This window comes from Macrobrachium rosenbergii, chromosome 15, assembly GCF_040412425.1.
Source record: "Macrobrachium rosenbergii isolate ZJJX-2024 chromosome 15, ASM4041242v1, whole genome shotgun sequence".
NCBI lineage: Eukaryota > Metazoa > Arthropoda > Malacostraca > Decapoda > Palaemonidae > Macrobrachium > Macrobrachium rosenbergii.
Genome location: NC_089755.1, coordinates 30273253 through 30280002, shown reverse-complemented (window position 1 = coordinate 30280002; position 6750 = coordinate 30273253).

The following is a 6750-nucleotide window of genomic DNA, read 5'->3' as shown; positions in this document are numbered from 1 at the left end:
TAACTTCCTGGTAACAGTCATTGTTAAGTAACTTAACCTGTTGTATGTTTGGGTAAAGCATAATTTTTTTTTTTTAAGGAAGCAAAATTATCAGGTTTGTTAAAGCTGATGTTAATAGTCCCATTTAACTTAAGTTTTATCCTTAGTTATCTGAAAAAATATAATGAAATTACTGTCTTCTCTGTTTTGGTTCTCTCAGGTTTTGGTGGCCATTTTACTGAGTATTGTGACTTAGAAGGCTATCACATTCCCTGAGTGAATTGTACTGAAATTGTCCATTGTACTGTAGTGCTCACATCGGTAGACTAAAAGCGGAAATTCTAGTGGGGGCCACTTTTTTGCATGCTGTAATGATTATTTAATGCCCTATAAATTTGTTCGAACTTTACTTCAATATTGTAGAGGAATAATTGTGAATGAAAGTTTAAGGTCAGTAATTAGTCACTTTAGGGAGGATTATGAATTACTCCTTTTTCTACTTCTCAGACCCTTTAGTCCCAGTAGCCCTCATTACATCTATTCATGTATTTTGTAAAATTTTATATACCTGTGTTTCCTTTATTCTGTATGTGCCATGCTTTGTCCATATGTTATTCAGCTTGGGATCCTCTAGTCTGTTCTGGAAACTGGTGAGAATGGCAGTACAGTAGCAGTAGCCTCTTAACTTACCAGATTTCTCTACTCAGCTACATTATTTTGGTGGTATTCTGTTAGGCTGCCGTTTTAAAATTGATGCATTTTGCAGGTAAATTCTGTTAAATTTAATAGTATCAGTATAGATTAAAGCCTAGCTTAGGACAGAAATTACATGGAATTACTTATTTTCATGGGACCTTGAATGTCCAAGTGATGGATGGAAGAACCATAGGTTTTGCCTCTTGTCATAAGGATTGACCCCTGAAGCATCTGATAAGTTGACATGCTTGCTCTTAGTATTTGTTCCGTAATGAGAGTTGAAAATTGAGCAATTAAAGTTAAAGAAGATGGACAGTTAAATAGAAGAGCTTAAATACAACCAATGGAAGGTAAAAGGGATGCAGCGCAGAACTCAGAGAAATAACAAAATAACATTTTGTAGCAAAAGGCAAGTAACAATTAATCGGGCTTCATTGGGAGCAGGTCACATGAGACAGTGTTGCTTTGTCTGCTGGAAGGATGGTACTGTTCTTGAATCCTTTATACCATATTGGTTTTTGTCATTAACAAGTGATATATACTGTACAGAAAACAGGCATGCTTTCACAAGAAAGTAATATATTGTTTTTAATGAATGAGCAATTCTGTGTGATTCTCCATATTTTCTTCTTCTTGCATTTGAAAGGATACTCTTCTCGCTTATGGACTGAACTTGGGAACAAGTGATAAAAGTTTGTGAATACTGAGTCTTTTTTTTTTATACGGTAATAGATGAAGATAGAGAAGGGTCTGTTTTGCCAGCGTTTTTGCTGATTTTCATGAGTTAGGGTGTAAAATATTTGATGAAATATTGCATAAGGGTTCAGCTATTTGGTTGTAATTTTAGGTCCACTAATGGTTCTGCATCATTCTTCTTTTTACCATTATTATTTGTGCTGTTTCTTTACAGTCCTTGAACATTCGTTTCCCTTTCTAAATAACTTTAAACTGTCAGTTAGGAAGATAGTTTTCGAAAGGTCTTGAAAACAGCATTCCTCCTCAAGCCTCTGGATATATTTGTTAAACAGATTTTAGGTGTAAGTGCATAATTTGTGTCTGTGCTGTCTGTGTTGTTGTATTTTATATATGTTTATATTGCCACAAGACATGAAACACATGAACCAGGGTAATGAAATGTGAATAACTCAGAATGATAATGCACACAGAAGAGATTGACATAACTTGGCCAAAGTATGGAAGTAATAGCTGTAAACCTTGAGCAAAAAATGGCAAGGACAGACTAAGGCAAATAAGATAACTTATAAAAAGGTAAAGAAAATATGTTCAGATGAACTATGACGTACTGTGGAATACTGTACTTAATGTTAAATTCAGTTAACAAGCAGTCTCCTATAGCTATGAGTAAAAAGCTTGTTAAGACCAAGAAGGGCAACATAAATATAATGAAAAATGAAATTGTTTTATATATTACAGACTTCCTGATCTTACCAGACTGAATTCTTGTACCACTACTGAATTTTTTTCAGTGTTGTACCTTTTCTTTTATATTGTTATGATTTCATGCATGTGCAGAATTTGCATTGTTCTACCAAGGAGAGTAATTTTTCCCTCGTAAAAGTTTTGTGCTACTGTATAAAAAACACATTCTTTAGGAAGTGTATGCTCTCTTTTGGAAATACTGTGTAGTGCAAAGAATCTGCTTGAAAAACTATTATTGTTATAGTTACTTTGAGCAAATCACATCCTTTTTTGCACACAGCCTTTGTTTTTGCTCATAACTTTAAACTCTTATGATAACCAGGCATCATCAGTTTTAATATTTATGAATAAATTTCAATGGGTACCATAGCATTATTAATCAGTAGTCACCTAGGATTTATTTATTTATTTCAGGGTTGATTAATTATTACATATCTGATATCCTTTCCCCAAAGTAATTTCAATGTGCAGATCATTAATTAGAACTACAATTCAGATTGAGTTTGTGTTCAGTATTGTGATTCATGTGCCCTTCAAGTTGGGATCAAAGCTGAGAAATGTTATTGTGTATCTGATTTCCTTTCTCCAAAGTACTTCCTATTAGTGATATAGACTTCTGTTATTTTTCATTGTGCTATCACCAGTGAGATTCATGATGTGACCAAGTGTGCTGTAAAATGAATTTTTGGTTATTTTTAATACTCTTTTTAAAAGTAATATTGAGGTACATAACCCTCTATTACTTTGTTCTTACTAAACGAATGTTTATAGATGGGGTAGTTGGAGTCATTTATATCATTTTATTTACCAAAATGCCTTCTGCAAAGCACACATTGCCTATACATGTTAAATGAAACCAATGTTGGTGCTTCCCAGATGTGTTGAAAATGAATGTTTTCAATGTTCTGGATTCTTTTATAGAGTGAATATGCAAAGTGGTTTTTTGTGAATACTCAGAGGTTGTTTGTGTCTATTGTGAATTATATAATTGCAAAATTCTTGTTTATTTATTATTTATATTTTTTGGAAATGGTGTGCAATGATAAAAACGGTTTCTTTTTAACTTCAGAGTTAATTGTTAAACTTTTAAGATTTTTTTTATGAAATTCATGGTGATGCTCAATTCTCTATACATTCTGTGAATCATGTTATTCGCTCTTTGTCTAAACAACAGTCATGCTGTTGAGAAATACAGTTTGGAGGAATTTCTCTGTCAGATACATACACAGTATAATCTTGAGATGCTTTTTCATGTGCTACACCCTTAAGAGTTCTGTTATCAGAAGGGAATGATGAATAACTATTGAAAGAACTCTGTAAATTTTTAGTGAGTACTTGTAATATGCATAGCATTTGTTTTCCCAGACATTTAATGGATTATACAGGTACTAGTAGCTGCAAATTTCTACCTCAAATTGGAATTGAATCCAAGACGTATCAGGTGAGGGATATAAGTGCTACAAACTAGGTCAGAGGGCATGAAACAACCAGGTAACTCACTAAGTGTATTATAAATGTTACTTGAGGAGTTTTCTGGTCAGGCTATACAGCTTGCATCTAAATAGAATTGATGGACACGAACATACAATATGTGTAATATAGAAGTAAATTTCTACCTCACAGCTGGGTCAAACCCAGGACCTCTAGGTATTGCCCACATCTCTCACCACAGAGGACATGGGTTTGATCCTCTTGCAAGGTTGAAATGTATTTCAGTAAGTTGAATGCTACCATTCACTGATGTCTGCTATTACCTGGTGTGCCTTCAAAGTTGCAGTAGTAGAGACCTGATTGCGTTGACATGTAATAATGAAATGATTGCCATCTTTGAGGATTTCTTGAAATTACATGATAGCCTTAGGTGAAATAATTAAGCAAAGTGGTAATATGCTATAAACACTGACTATGAATTAACTCTACTAATATAAACACTGACTATGAATTAACTCTACTAATATAAACACTGACTATGAATTAACTCTACTAATATCAACACTGACTATGAAGTAACTTTACTAACATCTCATGCGCCAGTACAGACAGAAAGATATTGTTAAATCATTGTAATGGATAAAGCAGTTGTTAGGAGCTAATTTGAGGCCTGTTTGTCAAAGTAACATTATGATGCATTAGCTTTATGGTCATCCTTGTAAACTTCAGAAGCCTGTGCTGTATTTCAAAACAAGTTCTATAGCTTGAAGCTTTTACTCTTCCATTATTTTGTAACCAATTTTAGTAAGTCCATGCTTCCATTATTTTTAACCAGTTTCAGTATAAATCCATGCTCAGTTTGCCTAGACCTGTCTGATGAAATGTTTTTGCATATTTTTTGGGTAGCTAAGTATGCAAAGACCAAAGGGAATAGATGAAAAGTAAAAGGATGAAGGTACATTCTTAAGCCGAATCCCCTACATAAAACCTCAGATCTGCAACTGTGGGTTTTGTATTTTACATTAATTCATTTTGTTCATTTCCTAGCATTTTAGAAGAGCAAGATATATGATGTTCATACCTTCACTGATACGAAGTGTCGTACAACCAGCCTTTTATAGTGTAATTGTGCTGTAAAAATGCCAGCAATGCAGCAGCAACAAAAAACATAAAATAATTTGGTTAAGAGATATTTTGTTGGGAAGTGTGTATGTCTTTATTTAATGTTTACCATCCCTTTTCACTGAACAGGGAAGCATTCCATTACAATTAGCTTATAATCTAGTGATACTGTAGTTTGGTGTTGTTTATTTGGTGCACATTATATAGTAGCATTTTGTCATTCCTTCACTCTTGAAGTGTGGAGATGGAAAAATGGTTGTAGCATTTTTTTTCTCATAATATGAAGTGGATATACCTATCAGTTTCAGTGTAATATTATTTCTTAAGTGCATACCATGTGTGTCCTATAGTGTATTGATTTAATGCACTATAAATTTTTCGAAAAGTTGAAAGCAAGTTACTCAGGCATGGAAAGCTTTTAAACTTGAGCTTAGTTCATTTTAGATTGATGAAACATGGTAATGAAGTGATTAACATTATGAGTCTTTGAAAGAAAGTGAAAGATTTTCAGAACATATTGGGAGGTGTGATAGATCCAGTTCACATTACCACTACAAGTGAATGATCAGACTCATCTTCCATGTAACAGCTTTAACTGTGTAGGGGCATGTAGATTACATACATGCATGCATGCCTAGTCATTGTTATGGCGTAGAATTAACATCACTTTACATAGTGCTAGAAGATTAAGTTTATAGTTTTTCATTTTACTTAGTATTCTGCCACAGGTGAGCTTTATTCGGCTTTTCTAAATCATATAGAATACGTATTGGACTAAGTTATGATTATTTGCTTTAGAATCCTTAATAAATTTATTAGAGGCTATTTAAAACTGTATTAAGAAAATGTAGTTTGACATAGTGTAGATAGAGAATATACTATATATATATTAACAAGTAGATAATGTATTTTAGATTTATTTTTTTATACTGTAATTCTGACATTTGTTGTGGAAATATCTGGTAATGTTTTGAAATCACTTTCAACCCTTGTGACTTTGATAAATTGGCCTGACTCTGAGTCACTTATAACTTTGGTTGTGATTGTTGCTGCTTTCTTGGTAAAGAATTACAACCCCCCTTCTGTTCTCATTTACTTATGTTTCATTTGTTATTAAACTTACAGAATGCTTAATGTGGTTCACTTTTAGGAAGTTGGTTCCAGGGAAACAAATTTGTATTTCTGCCATTGCTGTCTGTAAATGGTATGGTCAGCTGGAGAATCTAGGTTAAATGTTTCCTTTAGATTTTGACTATTCTCAACAATCAGGTAATATATGAACATAGGAATTAGCATGTCCACTTGTTTTGGAATGTCCAGTAATGGGATACACATCAGTAGTCACAAAGAATTACTAACATTTTTGGGGACAGTTATTTTCTTCAAAAGCTCGGTTTTTTCAACAGTTGAGGTTAATAAGAACTACTTTATAAGCACAAGCACACTTGTAGTAACTATGACTTTCTGGTAGTTTAGACTTACCAGGCATGTAAGTATTGTATTATTTACTATGTTTAAGAATTATGCACTGTATTTGTAGAAAGAAATATGAAAATTAAATGGCATGTTACTTAAATAGCGTAGTGTTCATTTGTAACTATTTTGATTTCTTTCCTGTAAGTTAGCAACAGCACTGAGATTTGTCTGAATGGCAAGCTCTTTGTTTTCCTTTACATGAATGCAAAGGTATGCACACTGAAAAGAGAATGGTAATAGCCATGATATGCTGAGAGGGAGAGAGATTTTTGCTTGGGAAAAGTAATTCAGTAGTATTTATTCCCATGTTTAAAGATCAATTTTTGTATAGGTTATGTAAAGTAAGATGATGATATTTAATGAGAATACTCAATGGGCTGTTACTTCTCTTTTCTAAGTATTGTGAATGTGATTTGTTAATGTCTTTAAAAGTATTTGGGTTGGTGGTTTGTATGGCTGTAGGGACATACAAAATGAACTTTATTTCTATTATTTGGTATTGCACTCTGAAACTAAAAAACAAAAAATTAATATTAATTATTTTCTTTTCAAGTTAGTTTGACATGAAAACCCCTGAAATATAAGGGAAGATTGAATGAATTTTAT